This window comes from Mus musculus, chromosome 13 (genome assembly GCF_000001635.26).
Source record: "Mus musculus strain C57BL/6J chromosome 13, GRCm38.p6 C57BL/6J".
Classification (NCBI taxonomy): domain Eukaryota; kingdom Metazoa; phylum Chordata; class Mammalia; order Rodentia; family Muridae; genus Mus; species Mus musculus.
Genome location: NC_000079.6, coordinates 68,739,193 through 68,756,513, shown reverse-complemented (window position 1 = coordinate 68,756,513; position 17,321 = coordinate 68,739,193). Strand labels below are relative to the sequence as shown.

The 17,321-nt window shown below is 43.3% G+C and overlaps 1 protein-coding gene across 2 annotated transcripts in view; it reads left to right on the top strand.

The window, feature by feature from the left end:
- Positions 1–17,321, top strand: part of Adcy2 (adenylate cyclase 2) — a 379,558-nt gene that overhangs the window by 243,087 nt on the left and 119,150 nt on the right. The window lies entirely within an intron of this gene.

Genomic DNA, 17,321 nt, shown 5'->3' with positions numbered 1-17,321 from the left:
AGAGATAGAGTGATCCCAAACAGGGGAACTATAGTCTTGGTAATTGATCAACTTCTTCCAAACTCCAAAGAGACTTCTCTAACTCCCTGATTCTCAGTATGTAATACAGGATTCGTTGACTTTTCATATACTCATAAGACCATATTGTTATCACCTAGGATACTAAAATACCTTATTTTGTTTAAAGTCAAGAAGCCATTGTTCTGATGGGAATGAGTATATTTTATACTGATGTGGAAAGCACAAATAAAGATTTGTCTTCTGGGTACAGTAATTTTATGTGATTTTTTTTATCTTCCACCAAATAAAATTCATGAAATTCTGATTGTCTTTAGCTAAGTAAAGAATTCCACAGATCTGAAAGATGTTGGAGAATAAAACTGATGTTCTAAGCATCCTCTTTCTATCAGAAGTTGAAACAGGTCAGCAGATGTATTTCATTATGTTGCAGTGGTTCATGTGTTACTCTGTGGTAAGTTGTGAGTACACAGACTTTGGCCAAGTGCTAGGTAGAATGCTTCTTACCCTCTAAGTTGGATTAATATTCCAATCAGTACATTTTCTGTGAAGCAGATTACTATCCTTAGTATCAACGGGCCTCATTCAATCACTAAATGACTTGAATAGTTAAGAAAGAATGAATTTCTGAAGAGTATGGCCTCCAGCTGAAGCATTAACTGTGAGACTCCAGCCAGCTAACCTGACCTACACACTTTCAATGTGTCATGTCCTGCAACCTGTGAGTAGATGTTATAAATACAGTTCAAGAAGTACAAGGTTGGTAAATGGATAGATAGATGTAGACAAGTGGATGGATATATGATAAAAGAAAGAAAGACAGATGATAGATAGATAGATAGATAGATAGATAGATAGATAGATAGATAGATAGATGGATGGATGGATAGATGGATAATAGGGTAATGAGAATGACAAATAGATAACAGATGATAGATAAATGATAGGTAGATATAAATATAGATAGATGACAAATAGATAACAGATGATAGATAAATGATAGGTAGATATAAATATAGATAGATGACAAATAGATAACAGATGATAGATAAATGATAGGTAGATATAAATATAGATAGATGATAGGTAGAAAGATAGGTAGATATATAGACAGGCAGATATATAGAAAGATATCAAAGTACCCTATCATTTCTGTTTTGTAATGGGAAATTCAGAGTAATATAAGTGGTTCCTTGAAATATAACTAGAAACCAGGAAAAGCACACAGAAGTTAAAGACAAAAAAAAGAGTACACTTAAAAATATAAATGAAGATTTCTCGTTATTACACACCTGGAATCCTTGGTTGGCGAATAGAAAGCTCATTGTCTCTGTAGAAAAACCACACCACTGTATCTCACAGTGGTTGGGAAGTTTGCAATCAAAGATTTTTCTTGTTACATATTTTGTGCACTTATTTGTGGTGAAATTGATATTACAAGATGACAACTATTTGGAATTCTTACTCATTCATATGACGTGTAAGAAACGCACCTTTGATCTGAACAGCTGGTTCAGTTCTTGCTTAGATTGGAATGAATCAGAACTCTCGCTTCTCACTGTTCCTCGTCCCTCGTAACTCCACACCCACCTGCTACTTCACTACTACACCAGTTCTACGCAAAGATCCATGCATCCTGTTTGAGGAGGGAGAGAAAATAAGGAGCATGACTGGAGGAAACACTGTGTCATGTGATTTTTGTGGGGATCGCCTGAATTAGTGATACTTCCTAAAATGAGTTAGTAAGAATCAACCTACAAGGAGCTAAAGGAAGGAAAATATAGAGGGGTCAAGTCCTCATTCTAATGAGGCGAATAGACAGGTAAGGCAGAGCTCCATGTACACCTTCATTTGAACAGAGAAGCATCCAAATGGGTCAAGTGGTTGAAGCCAGACTCTTAGCCAGAGTTCCCAGGCAAAGCGGGCTATCAGAGAGAAGTATTGACACCCATCGCTCAGGAGACAGTTCCTCAAGTGTGCTGAACATTCTGGCCACAGTAGGCTCTCTGGGAGATGAGATCCTGGTTTACCTTCTAGAAGGACGATTGCCAACCTAAGTGGATCCTGGCTTGTGGATTGTGAGATCAGTGGAGAGGGTTATAGGCAGCATCTCAGAGGAATCAGCATGAGCAGAGAGTGTCAGCCTGCTCTTTGGTTGGTGGTTTAGTCCCTGGGAGCTCTGGGTGTACTGGTTAGTTCATATTGTTGTCCCACCTATGGGGCTGCAAACCCCTTCAGCACCTTGAGTCATTTCTCTACCTCCTTCATTGGGGACCCTGTACTCTGTCCAATGGATGGCTGTGAGCATCCACTTTTCTATTTGTCAGGCACTGGCAGAGCCTCTCAGGAGACAGCTATATCAGGCTTCTGTTAGCAAGCTCTTGTTGGCATTCACAGTATTGTCTGGTTTTGGTGGTTGTTTATGGGATAGATCCCTAGGTGGGGCAGACTCTGGATGGTCATTCTTTCAGTCTCTGCACCATACTTTCTCTCTGTAACTCCTTCCATGGATATTTTGTTCCCCCTTCTAAGGAGCATGGAAGTACCCACACTTTGGTCTTCCTTCTTCTTGAGTTTCATGTGGTCTGTAAGTTGTATCATGGGTGGGTATTCTGAGCTTCTGGGCTAATATCCACTTATCAGTGAGTGCATATCATGTGTGTTCTTTTGTGATTGGGTTACCTCACTCAGGGTGATGTCTTCCAGATCCATCCATTAACATGTATTTCTGTGTATTTCCAACAAGGCTCCAACTTCTCAAGGTTCCATAACCTGTCTAAACATCATCACTAGCTGGAGACCACGCCTTCAGTTCCATGTGCCTACAGAGACATGTATGATCAAACCTCTGCACACCTTTATTCTCCAAGCTATCTCACTGGCCTTTGCTGGCATTTAGTTTAGGCTCTGCCCCACAGTTACCTGGCAACAGGCAAGTGTTCCTGACTCACTATAAAGGGGGCTGCTTGCCTTCTCCTCACTCTCTTGGTCTCTTGGTCTCTTCTCTTCTCCCCTTGCTTCTGCTCCCTTACCCTCTTCCTCCTCTCTCCTATTCCCATTCCCCTCTCTCTCACTTGCTCATGGCTGATCTCTCTCTCTCTCTCTCTCTCTCTCTCTCTCTCTCTCTCTTTCTCTCTCTCTCTCTCTCTCTCTCTCTCTCTCTCTCTCTCCCTGTTCTCCCCCCCCATTTCTCTCAACTCCCCTCCCTATGCCCTGAATAGACTCTATTTTATACCCTTCATGTAGCTGGTACCTCAGGAGAAAGGGCTGCCTGGGCATGGACCCTCAGAGGGACTCACTCCCCCACACACACCATACTGCATCTCCCACCAAACATATCCCTTCCTTCTTATAATTTTATTAAACACAACAGCCCTGATATGATGATGTTATTCAAACTTGCAGTTCATGAGTATGTCTGCTTCATCCATTATTTGGGGCATTTCAATGCCACTTATTCTGGCTCTTTCCCAGAGGTGGAAGGCTGCAGAACAGAACTCCTTGAGAGTAAGTGAAATCAGGTTCTCTCATCCTTCATGGACTTCTGGAAGATGAAGCTCCAGGGAGCAGTGGTGATTGAGGAAGGAAAATAGAGGAGGGTTTATGTTTAGTATTAATTACACAACTGAAAACCCGCTCCCTCTCTGATCACGGAGCTGCCTCGGGAGTTTCTCCCTCATTGTTCGCCGCATGTCTACTGGGGACATCTCTGACAGCTTGTGAATCAAAATAATTGTAACTCTTACTTGGTTATGAAAAAAATGACACATGCGTTCTCCTAAATTAAGTCTTTCTCACACAAATTATAGGTTGCCGCTATAGATCGAGCAACGTGTTTTCTGAATTCTGACTGCTGGAGAATTAGCTAGTGAGCAGGGAAAGGAGATACTTTTGTTTGCAGTTACACTGAGGTTGATTCCCTACCCCCACGTTCTGTGTCCAAAGGAAAGGGATAGAGAAGCCTTGGTTCACCACAAGTGTGGTGAGCAGTTTATTATGAACTGCTCCTTCACATTAAGCTGGAGGAAATGAAATCATGGCAAGTAGGAATGTCCTAAATTCCCAATCAAATTAGCAGCTAATTTCAGGCTAGAATTTAGAGCTTTCGTTGAATGTCATAATCCTGCCTACTTTTACTGATCTTGATAGCAGTTAGACACTTCAGTCCCCCACATTTAGAACCCATGAAAACATGAGCATCAGTCAGAACTGGGATTCTCATCCAAACTGGTCACCTGCAATGCACAGTCTCTTTCTCACCACACCCAGGACTCTAGCTGCTTCATACCTTTGTCCAGTAGGAGGGAACTATGAACTGGGGGATGAAGTTGGATGAAGGACTGTTCCATGGGTTCAGTCACTACTATTAGAAACAAAGAAAGATTAATCCTGGTAGGAAGCAACCGACTGTTTTTCCACATTAACTGGGGTCCAAACTCACAGCCTTGGCAATTGGCTAGTTTTAAAACATAGGTCATAAAGAAAGTGAAGGGAAGAGAGGAGGGAGTGGGCTGCTTCATCAAGTTCCAGAAAGAGATGTGGAGAGACTTAGTTCTACCAGAAATGGAAGATAAACAGAATAACATGAAAGTTTCACAATATGTGGGAGATTGATGAAATATTGGCCCTTGGTGAGCTAGCTACCTCGGATTGAAAAATATTTTTCCAATACCACTAGCTGGGAGGAAGTGCCAATTCTGGTGTCCAAGGCTCAGCGCATCTGTCTCCAGCAAGCCTTGGCTTTGGTGTCAGCAGGAGAGCCATCCTGTTCCCTCTGCTAACTTATCAGTAGTGACTTTGGAGGGACAAGATTCTTGCTTTATTTACAGTCTGGGGGAAACTTCACCTTGAAGTAGCTAAGTTCAATACAAGCCTTCTGGCCTTCATCCCCTTCCCTCTGAGTGAAAGACTTGCTTATTCTGTAGTTTGTGACAGCCATGGATGTCTTGGATCTTATCTGCCGTGCTTCAGGTGGCTTGGGAGTGCTCCCTTGGGATAGTCTAGCTGAGTTGCTCACACTGATCGGACTTTCTTTTCCTACTGTGCACAGCCCATGAAAGCAAGCACTTAATATTTTCATTGAGAACTAATAAAGTCACATTCATTCCTCTGCCTGGAGGCTGGGGCAAGAGGGAGGCCTTCCTTCCTCACCAAGACAAAAAGTTCCAGTTTCTCCGTTCCTTGCCCCTTGCTTTTTCCCACAGTTCAGGGATTCCCCTCATCCCTTGCACAGAGACTGCAAACGCTTTCTCATTTATTCCTCCCCGGGTTTATGGACACTGGTGAGAATCTCCTGACTTTGTTGGGTTACTACGAATTATATCTGTTTATTCGTTGGGATTTCTTGTTGCCTTTTAAAAGTGTTGGTCCATTTGGTTAGATATTGGCAAAGCAGAAATTTACTTTTATAGTTTTAATGCAATATAAATTTGGGCATTTACCTTGTTCATATCCTTATGGCTACTGACAAATTGAGTCATAAATATTAACCGTTAAATAGCTTTGATAAACACTAGGAGTCACAAAGATTATATAAGCGAAATTTATCATTTCTGCCTGTTTTGGGCAACAACTGGGAGCGGGTAGCATGAAGTTAAATGTCACGTGAGCACTGCTGATTAAAAGCCTGACTCCTCGGAGAAAAGAGTGATGTGTGGAGTCATGCTGCCCGAGAGAGACAACTGTGTGCCCATTGCAACTGACACATTCAGAATCCTTTATGTCAAGCAGTATCCTAAAGTCATTATAACAATACTTTCTTAAATGACACAGCAAACCTCTAGTAAGGACTCTTTCATTCCCCTATGTGTGGAGGGCAAGCATAGAACTGAAAATAAAAATCAATAGGGATTTGTAAAATCCTTAATTCATATAGGGTAAATAACCTTATAATGAATGTAGAGCCACTGCATCTGTGGGCAACTGCTTAATTTTACTTATTCTCTCTCTCTCTCTCTCTCTCTCTCTCTCTCTCTCTCTCTCTCTCTCTCTCTCTCTCTCTCTCTCTCTATCTCTCTCTCTTTCTCTCCCTCTCTCTCTAAGAGAATGGTATGCCCGGTGTGAGGTTTCCATAGGAGCAAATGGTAGAGAGTAACATTAAAGTTCCTGGGAGGCCCAGCCCTACTCTGTGTTATCCTGCACAGCGCAAGCTTAGCCCAGAGCCAGGGTTCAGAGGAAAGATCAGATGAATCTGTGAGCATAGAGTTAGAAACAAAAGGAACTCACAGAATCAAGTTGGAGTCCAAAGTAACTCAGCCAGCACTTAAAGCTGTAGTTTCTGAGTTCCTGGGATGGCTCACAAACTAAAACTGCCAGACTTACTGCAGAAACCACCGCCCTTGGCTCCACCTACGTTTGGGTCAATGAATATCAGAAGAATGCAAAATGTGGAGAGAGAGGCTGAGGTGGCCAGATTCTTTTACACTGCAAGTCTGCGAGTCTGCGAGGGCTTGGGACTGACTTGCTTTGACAAATGGGAAGTGACAGTGTGCAGTTCTACAGCCCACGCTGCATGGGGATACGCCAGTCGCCTTCTCACTTTTGAGAATGCTGCTTTGGGATGGCAGCAGAGGCCTGCATGGCCTAGGGAAGAACACATGGCCAGACTTGGAAAACAGAACCAAAGCGTCTGAGTTTGCCAGAAGCAACTGCCACACAGACCTCCAACTAGAGCCTACGGCATGGCCAGGACTTTGACTGAACCCAGTCGTCTGCTTCAGCCGCAACCAAATCAGAACCTGCCCCACACCTGCCCCGCTTTCCCACATCATGAGGATGAAGGTCTCAGTGTTTTCCAACCTACTATTTTTAGGTGATTATTTTTGCAGCAATAGCTGATGAAAACACATTCCTAAATGAAAACAGACTTATGCTCAGGCAGGGTGGTGCATAGTGTGAAAAAATCACATGCTGCTCCCTCAGAAACCACTGCATGGGAGTCAACATTTTATCTAATTTCAGCCCAGCACACATCTAGTCAGTCCTTTTAAAATCTTTGCACTGACTGAGCGATATTTTTGCTTGGCATAAGAAGCACCAAGTTTCTCTATTATGCTAATGTAGTTTATTCAAAGTAATCAATAAATATGGTTTTTAATTGAATTTTCCCACTAGCCATGTCTTCCATTCCAAGGCTGGTCTGAATTTTTGTTTCCTGGCAGAAAATGTGCCTTCTTTTTGCTTTGGCAGGCTTCAGTTCATATGTTATTCATTTTCTCCTCCATCCCTCTACATTGCATTCTGGGCTGGGCTTGCTCCATCCCGTCAGCAGCTGGAGTCTGCCACAGGAGGAGCCTTGGCCTGAGTGGTTTACCTGAGCGTTCAGGCTTGGATCTGCAGAAACAATGGGGATAATACTACTTCTTCAGCTCTGCGGACATCAGAAATAAGAAGCCCTTCAGGGAGGTGTTGAAAAGAATATCAAATCTCCACAGGTCTACAGTTCCCCAAGAACCTGTGCATCCCTAGCAACTAACATAATATACAAGAAAAAAAAATTTAAATGTGTGAATGTAAATATGCCCATACATGCATGAAGCTTCCATACATATATGTACAGAGTATGTTCTCCATGATTTCTTCTTTAGAGAAAATCAGATGGTTTCAAGAATGAACAGAAATGAAATTCAGGACATATTCCGATTTTTGTTGACATATGTAAGGATATCTTCTCATCTCCTCCTGACACTTGACAGCAAAAGCCCACAACTGACTGCAGGCATTTACTTCAATAGCTTTCAGCCCTTGAGGACTCTGAGGGTCAAGAAGGTGCTATAATTTACATGCTGCCTTCTTAAGAAGTAACAGACATAAGCCGGATATTTTCCTAAGATCTGTCATTGAAGAATTAGATGATGTAATGAATACACTGGAAATTCTGTTCAAAGTGTCATAAGGCCTTTGGTCCTTCATTCATGCATTCTTTGCTGAATTCATTCAGCAAATACTGTCTCTCTATCATGTCAGGCTCTGGGATCTGTGTTTGATGCTGGACACACAATATTGAAAATACACAGTACCTCAGTTAGGGTTTTACTACTGTGAACAGACACCATGACCAAGGCAACACTTATAAGGACAACATTTAATTGGGGCTGGCTTACAGGTTCAGAGGTTCAGTCCATTATCACCAAGGCTAGCGCATGGTAGCATCCAGGCAGGCATGGTGAAGAAGGAGCTGACAGTTCTACATCTTCATCTGAAGGCTGCAAACAGAATACTCACTTGCAGTCAGCTAGGATGAGGGTCTTAAAGCCCACACCCACAGTGACACACCTACTCGAATAGAGCCATGCCTTCTAATAGTGCCACTCTCTGGGCCAAGCATATACAAACCATCACACAGTCTGAACAAATATGTACCAGATATAAATATATAATTCTAGTGGGATTTAATGACCACTGCAAGGGGGAACATGGGGTCCCAAAGCAGTTTGGGCATGGAAAAATGTGGAATGAGGGAGTAAAGGTATTATAAGCTTGTCTGAAAATTTGTTTTAAAATAGCCTTAACTAAGGAAGGTGGGTAGGAACAACATGAAGGGATCAGTCATCCAGGACCCAGGGGAAGAATGTTCTCTGCAGTAGAACGTACTCCATAAGGTCTGAAAGGAGGAAAAGGGGAGGTGAGGCACATACAGAACACCGTGTCTTAGAATATACTGGGCATGTGCACTTTCCAGGCATTGGAAGCATCCAGAGCTGGTGCCCAGCTGGGCTCAGCTCACAGTCTACCAGGTGATTGTTTTTCTTTGGACCTGAATCTCTGATCAGTGCTAATGTTACTGGGTTGTAACTTCTCCCGTTTTAGTTGTCAGAGGATGCAGAAGACATCAGGGTTTTCTTAGTCTCCTGAAGAAAATAATTCAAGAGTGGATTCAAAAGAAAAAGTCAAAGACAATTTTATTAGCACTTAAAAGAAAAACCTCAGGGCAGGCAAGCTGTAAAAGCCTCAGCGGTGCGGAGGAAAGAATTAAAAAGCCACGCCATTTAAGCTGCCATGAAGGTCAGACACATGGTAGATGAGTAAGACAGCCCAAAGGGTTGGGAGAACACAAACTGCTGAGGAAAGCATTCTGGGAAAAGAGAAGAGAGATGTTGCATTCTGTCGAATGATTCAGAAAAGGAGGTCAACTTAAAGCTTCACAGTTGTGCCCCTAAGCAAAAGTACAATATCTCATTAAAGGACCAATTATTCCGCTCATCTCTCTAACAAGGCTTAAGGTGAACCCGCCTTCCCAGTGGTGATTTCTTGGCCAGTGATTGGCATAGGCCAACTGGCATGTTAAGTCTCCACTCTGGTCAGAGATTCTGCTCTCTTAATCAGATGGAATTTCCCCGTATTGAGCCTTTATTCCTATTTCTAGCACCAAGAGCTTGTATTCTTGGCCACAGACAAGTGGTGAGATGTGCCGAATCAAATCCCCTCCTGTATGAGCTGTGTGATCTGAACTTGAGTCTTCTCATCCATGAGGACTCCACCCCAGGATGCCTCGTTTCCCAAATTCTGTGAGCTCTGAGCCATGCTTTCTTTTTCTTATCAGGAAAAGGGGAGTTGAAGGTCCTGAGCAAGCATGGCTGTTTTGATCTAATAAGTGGAGTGATTCTCTCCAAAGACATGAAATGTAGATGCAGTGTTTCTGAGAGTCACCTGTAGTCTGATGGTGACAATGTGCTTTCCAAAGACAAAACACCCCCTATGTGGACCATTCAAATAACAGGTTGGTGTGTATATTCAGGCAGACTGCAGTAGAATAGCCTTAAAATAAAATCTTGAGAAATGCAGTTTGCCCCCTCTGATTTTTGTTTTGGTTTGTTTTTTTTGTTTTAGTTGGGCTTGGGTTTTTGTTCGTTTGTTGGTTGGTTGGTTGGTTGGTTGGTTGGTTGGTTGGTTGGTTGGTTGGTTGGTTGTGACGGATCTGCCTGAGTCATCACTTGTGTCACAGGACCCAGCCTGATTGGCACAGGGTGGATCCCCACTCATCTACAGCCCCTCTTTTCTCATTTATTACTCGTCCCCTGAAAACTTGTTATTATGACAAAGTGAAAGATCCATTTAGTGCTCACGGGGAAAACCAGCGTTGGAGTCCAGCACTGGAAGGCTGGTCCCTGAGGATGTGTGCAACACTAAATCCTGCTCCCTGAGTACAAGTGCAGCACTGGAAGGCTGGTTCCCTGCTAGGCTGTCCCGGGAGGATGGCATGAGACACCTTCTATGGGGACAGATGAACAAAGATTTGGAAACTTGCCTCAGTACTGAAGATGCCCTGCTCACCTCTGTGACCAGCAACTCTGTTCTGCATCCATAAAGGAAAATACATGTGCCTGCTTCAGGAGTCATCTATGTGCTCATGAGTGGAGCATGAAACTCTCTCTTCCAGAATCCCAATCTTTCCAAAGAAATCATTCTGGTATCATGCTCTGCATGCAATGTTTTTTATCTCACATTGATTGGAAAGTGAAAGTTGCACATACTCATAGTACGATGTGGTGTCCCAAAGCAGGTTTACATGAAGGATGGTGCAGTCTCAAGGCAGAAGAGCTGCTAGCCTGAGCTGGGCTGGCTTGCTAAGAAACAACTGGAGACGGAAATGTTCCTGAAGCTGCTGGTGCTCACACAGAAGCAGCTTTGCTCAGTGCAGTATTCCAGTCTCTGACTTCAGCATACTTTATGGAAAGTTCCATCTCCCACTGAAAATAGAGTTTAAAATAAAGTTCCACCATACCCAAGGCTTTTGTATGGGACAATCAGGTCTCTATCTAAGGTTGTGTCAGCCACTCCTGTGCCCACTCCTGCTGTCATTGTTTTCTGGACACTGGTTAGAAGCCGTTAACCGTTAACTGTCACTGTAAATTCGGAGAGTAAGTTGTGATGATGTCTCAGCTTTTCATTCTCCTCTTATTAGACATGGGACAGACAGCAGTGTCTGCTTCACTGGGCTGTGGGGCTAATTAAATGGGCTGAGACTTATAAAGGTCCATGGACCTGTAAGTGGTCCATGGAAAGCCTCCGTAATTGTTGTGGAATGGAGGAAAGAATCGTGAATCAAGAGTACAGCAACTGGACTCAAGAAATATGGACCAGAAAATCACCATGAACTACAGAGCTTGTATCTCTGAAAATAGTAGTCTTTTCTTTAATCAACAACTGCAGATATCTGCTGAGTGAATTCACAGATTACACACTGTTTTGAGCAGTGTGTGTGTGTGTGTTCACATGTGTGTGAATGCATGTGTGAGTGACAGTGCACATGTGGGGGGAGGGCAAGGGTGCTATCCAGTATCTTCCTTCATCTCTTGTCACCTAGCATTTTGAGTCAGGGTCTCTTGGTGAACCTGGCATGCACCATTTATGCTCGTCTGACTAGCCAGGTTGTTTCAGGCATTCCTTGTCTCTGCCTCAAGCACTGTAGAAATATAGACACCTACCCTCCCTCCAGACTTTCATAAGGGTTCCAGAGATCTGGATTGTGACCCTCATGCTTATGTGGGAAGTAGTTTAGCTACTGAGTTATCTCCCCTGCCCTCACAGACATTTTTAAAGACTCTAGTGACTCAAGACTGATACTTAGGAGTCATGCCGCCTTCTGAGCCTCATTCTGTTCTGCTCCTTCACTGGCTTTGCGCTTCCAGACTTGGCAGAGTGACCCACTATAGACAAGAATCTGAGCCTCCTAAAGATGCAAAGACAGGCACCATGGTCTCACAGGAGAGCAGGCAATGTACCCTACTGTAAGATGCTGGTGGTCCCTTTCTGTGCTTCTCCTGGGGCTCCCCTGAGCACAGGGTGCCTGCAATGTGCATCTACATTCTGAATGATGGAGGTCAAGGCTGCCGGATGACACTCCTATTCTATGACTCTTCCAAGGGAGGTATGAACACGTATCTGTTCACCTCAAACACAGTGCTGGTGACATAACAGAGAAATGACTCCTCCTCAGTGTAGCTTAGGGAACTAGTGAATTTATTGGAGCTACTTACAGGAATTTGGGTGAGGCCTTGGTGACTAAAAGGCAGATGCATCATAGAAACAGTGACCTCTTGATAACAAAAAAAAAAAAAGCTACATCCTTGCAGCTCCCTTCACAACTTGTAGTCAGCTGGGCCTCTAAGGGATTCTCTTCCCCTCAGCCATTACTGTTGCTTAAGTAGCCTTGAGCCAGGGCCTTGTAAATTTTGGAGTTTTGTTTCCTTCCTGAGCCCTGTAAGACTCACTTACTTCCTAGGACTGATGAGTTTATCTCTTTCTTTTACGAAGTAATGCCTCAATTGAGGAGAAAGAGCTATTGGCCACCCTGTTCCTTAGTTTACTGTGTGAATTAACACTTGCTGAGAGAAAATAGTCACTAAGACTCTGAATGTAGGATGACACTTGAGGTCAGGGAGGATTGACTAGATTCCAATGACTACAGCTTTTAGTTGGAGCAAATCTTTGATAAACAATTCTTTAGTGTGCTGGAAGAAATAAAGATCGTCACTTCTGTGCTTGATAGGACCCATGAGGTTAATAGAGCTGAGCTTCAAGGTCTCTGGGAGGTTGTGAGTTCCTTTGGAGGCTGTCAGTTTTATGGGTCTTAAGTTCTGCTGTAAGTGAGGGAAAGAGAAAAAATCAGAACCTCAGAGAAGTGCAACCCACAGATTCCACCTTGAAGTCACACTTACAGGGGAGAGGTTACCTACATGACTATGTACATAAAATCTACCAAGTCAAAGCATCTGTATGTAAATCTTATATCTAAATGACATGGGTTGGTGTGCACATGTTATTCAGTGTTATAAGCATTTCTATAGCTAGAGTATAGGATGGTGGAATTGTCCTCAAATCAAAGTGATCACCAAGAATCATGGTCTCCCACTTGTACATGTTGGGCATAGGTGAGTTAGCATTCTATACTATGCATAGGTTCCAAACCATGAATTGCTTCCCAACTCACTGTCTATAATACAAAACAAGAGGAGACAAGAAAATTCATAGTGAGCCCACTGTTTCCAGATGCCACACGTAGAAGGACCAACGTTGTGGTTAATTTCTATTGCTAAGCTGCAGAGTATAGAATCCTCAATAAACACAGCAGTGTGGCTGTTAAGCCCCTAATTTGGGTTAATGGGAGGGAAAAGACTCAGCCTAAATGTGAAGAGCACCATCCCTTAGGCTGAGGTGTCAGATTGAACATAAAGGAGCGAGCCCGTGAGACACCAGCACTCATCTCTCTCTGCTTCCCAGTGAGGACGCAGTGTGAGCCAAGCCCTCAGACTCTTACTCCTGTCTCCTCACCACTACGATGGGCAGCACCCTCAAGCCCCCATCACAGATGTTCATCCCATAAATCAGAGCAGATCATGGCCAAGATGCTGACCAGTGGCACAAAGACAGAGAGAGGGTCAGTATGTTTCAGAGCAGTGCCTCAGTTTACTGCTAGATGCTGTGTATCTAAAACTACACCAGAGTTGGCTATCTATAGCATAATACCCACACAGGAGGGCTGCATTTATTTATTAAAATATTCAGTTTTGCTCTTAGGAACCCTTCATAAGAACCCACTGCTTCTGACTTCCTCTTGAGTTGAGGATACTATGGGTATCCTCACCTGTCCTGTCTCCCAAATGAGTTTCAAAATCTGGTGTCTTAACCTCCTTGGCAACCCAGACATTATGCTGTGGATTTTATCACCCAGTGTCCAGGATTATGGTCAGTCCTCACACATTTTCCCCATGGGGCTGACTGGCTGTCACATCTTGTTTATGGCTTAGTCTTTGGATAGATGACCTTGAGAGATGAGCCAACCAGCATCAGCTTCTGTGTGGAGCATTTCACCGCTTGGCCCTTTGCTGATGCTGCATTCTGTGATGCCCAGACTCTGTGCAAGACCCCACCCAAGACCTGCCTGCCATTGCTCTCTGCATGCTGAAACTCAAGCATCCTTTGTCCCTGCTCTAGAGAGCACAGCTGTGGCCTTCCCTGGGGACCTCCACTGTCTACCAGTAAGAACTGAACATTTATCCACCTGATGAGTGATTTCTGATTCCCCCAGAGGCTCTATTTTAGAGAATTGAATTGAAAGTTGATGGTAAACAGTTCAAGCTTAGAAATGCCAATTTACTGCTGTCAGTGACTATAGACGTAACTTATAATTTGACTTGATGAGTGCTTTCTTCTCTAACTTCATTTGGCTGGAGTGCGATGGCAATGGCATAGAAGTGGTAATTTCATTCTTCCCACCTGTTTTCACAGTGTGCTCTCTGAAAAGCTCTCTGGCCATCTCCTTACACATCCCAGCGAGTGGGACCACCACCCACTGTCCAAGTTGGAAAACTTAGATTCCCTTTTAATCATAGGTTCTCTCTGATCCACAGCCGTCCCAATTTTTTCCTGTTGTCAGAATAGTTAAATTGAAATGAAACTGTATGTAATCACAGTTTTTAATAAGAAATTAAGTGATGCACTCGAGGAAAAGACTTAATGTTTAGTTTGCTGAGGTGTACACTGATTTTAACTTGGACAGAGTTCTCTATACTGTGAAGTAAACTAGATAAAAGCTGTTCTTCCCCAAGTTGCTTTTGGTCATGGTATTTTGTCATAGCTATAATAGCCATGAATAAGAACCCACCTTACCCACACACAGATATGATTATGCTGGCCATTGCTCCCACACCAGCCCATTCTTGTTCTTCCTGCCTTTCTGTAGTTGCTCTAAGAATATGATGGGCAAAAGCAATATTATGGTTCAAGTTTGAATCTCACTCAGAGGCTCATGGTTTGCTGCTTGCAACCTCCTGACTGGTATCACTATTTGAGGAGGTTATAGAAACTAGGGAAGATGAAACACAAGCCTGGCTAGTTGCGACAAGTCACTGGGAACATCCATCCTAGACACATAGTTGTCTCCAGAATGGGAAAAGGTAACTTCTACAAAGAGTCCAACAGAATTCTAAGAAGTGCCCAAATCCTGCATGGACGCGGACAGGTCTCCTGGCACAGAACTAGTTTCTGCACAATGAAATTGGAGCTCGGATTCCCATGCTATCTGTTAAAAGGCAGCAAACAGGCTGGAACCATCTTCCCCCATCTCAGAGCTGCTTATGCTGTAAACTGTTGCTTCCTATCTTATGCAATCACTATATCTGCTTTATTAAGATGGTAGCCAAATAAACATAAAACAAGACTTCAGATAGTAAGTATTCGGAGTGGTGTGTTTTAATTAACTGGTATGAAGTAACCTTTGCAAGGGACCCATGAGAAATAAGCACTGTGAGACAAGAGAAGCAGCAATAGTCATACTGTGACTAGAACCCAACTCCAGGGATAGGCTGGTGATCGGAATTGGTGGAAGATGTCCTTTCTCCCAGATGTGCATAATAGTCCTGGCTGCATGGTGATGTGTAAGCTAGTGTGAACTAGAGGGAGGTAATGGTAGCTCTTTTTCATACCCCAAGTGGGTGTCTTCTAAAGGCCAGCGTCTGGGTAAGACCGGAGCTCTTTTGTGTTGCAGGGCAGTCTTAGATGAGACAAGCTCTCCCTCAGCAGGTGCATGATGGAGCCACTTGTGGCTCAGCTCTGCTAAAAACTGTTAATTTCTGAGAGCCCCTTTCAGTTGGAAAGAGGAGGGAGAGGCACTACTTAATACCCCTCCTGCTCATTACACTGGCTTGCTTTCCGGATAGGATTCGGTTGCATATAAAACAATGATTGGAAGTAAGAATTCAAAATTTTAAAAATCCAACAATCTAGCATGGATAGGAGAGAGGGTCATGAAGCGTCACTCCTATGTGAGAGCTATTAGCAGTAGAGAGTCCTTTTCTTCAGAGGTGTGGCCTCCTCTAAGTTATACATGCTCCAGTGCATGGCTCTACATATGTGCACATGCAAGTGACAATAATTGGACTCGGGATTATAAAGAGAAAAAGAAAATGAAGACGAGAGCATGGTAGGGTTTTGGAGAAGATGGACAGACAGAGTGGGAAGGATATAGAAATAAATAATATAAATGTATGAAATCCTCAAATAATGCATGAAAATTTAAAAACTCGTAAGAAAGTATTTTATGCTTGCTCTGAAAGGCGAATTGGCTTTAAAAGTTTGCTCCTTTGCCTGGGTCACTAAAGAGAGAAAGCTCACACAGCTCTTATTAGACATTCACTTTTATTAACTAACAAACTTGGTGGTCAGCACCTTCATCCACAGAGTCATCTCAACCTCCTATTCCCAAACATTTTACTGTGTTCTAAATCCACAGTGATGTGTTAATACGACAAAAGAGATGTGTTTGTGTTACATAACATGTGAATTTTGTCTTCCGTATTTCTCAGTCCTTTAAAAAAAAAAAGGTTGGTCATTCATCTACCTTTTGGATTTAAAATAGAAATTGTAACTTACATTTGGTTGTTAAATAAGGCATGAGTGGGGGATAAAATCACTATATTTGATTCTCCATTTTTCTTCGTGGAGTCTGTGTCCCTAGGCAGGACTGGCTTTGGTGTCTAGCTCACTTGGTTATAAAATATGGAGAGAGGGCAATGCTAAGGGGCCCCCGATGAGGACCTGAGTTTGGAGGTGGTCTCAGAAAGAAGGATGAGGGAGTGAGGTGGAGGAGGAAGTGCCAGCGTGACAGCCATAAGCTGTCCTGAGCCCCTCTGGAGGATGCTTGGGAACTGAAACAGGCAGACACAGGAGCTCATGGTCTGAGACCCGAGAAACGGTGGGAAGGAACAAGCCACAGCGAGTGCCTGGGACATAGATGAGGGGGGTCTTGGGCAATGAGCAAAGCTTCTAATATTTGGCCTTTAAAAGTGGATGAAGACAAATCTGAAGGAAACTCATGTATTATTTTGAACTCTGGCTTTCATTAGAAATTCACTTTTATTGTTATTTTATAACACTGTTATCATCAGGTCCTGTTCACCAAGAGCAGAGGGTCCACCCTGCAGCCCTCAAGATACCAAAAAAAAAAAAAAATCAGCTCTAAGAGCCACAGTGAGGAGCTGGGGGAGCCTGCTGACGGTCTTACATGTAATAGATGAACATTTAAATGGTTCTATTTTGACTCTAAACTTCTGAGGTTGACCTCCTGTGGTTCTTTCCCCCCCAAAAATGATTATTTTTCCTTCCAGAATGTGGGAGAATGCCACTCTGACTAAACTAGGTCTACACTGAAGTAAGTGCCGGGTAGCATGCTAGTGTTCACTGCCACTGTGTTCACGAACGTGGAAACCAAAACTGCGTTCATGAATGTAGAAGCCAAAAACACACAGGAAGCGCGTGTGTTAAGGACAACGCTTAGCAGAGACTCAGACGTCTAACTCCGTTTC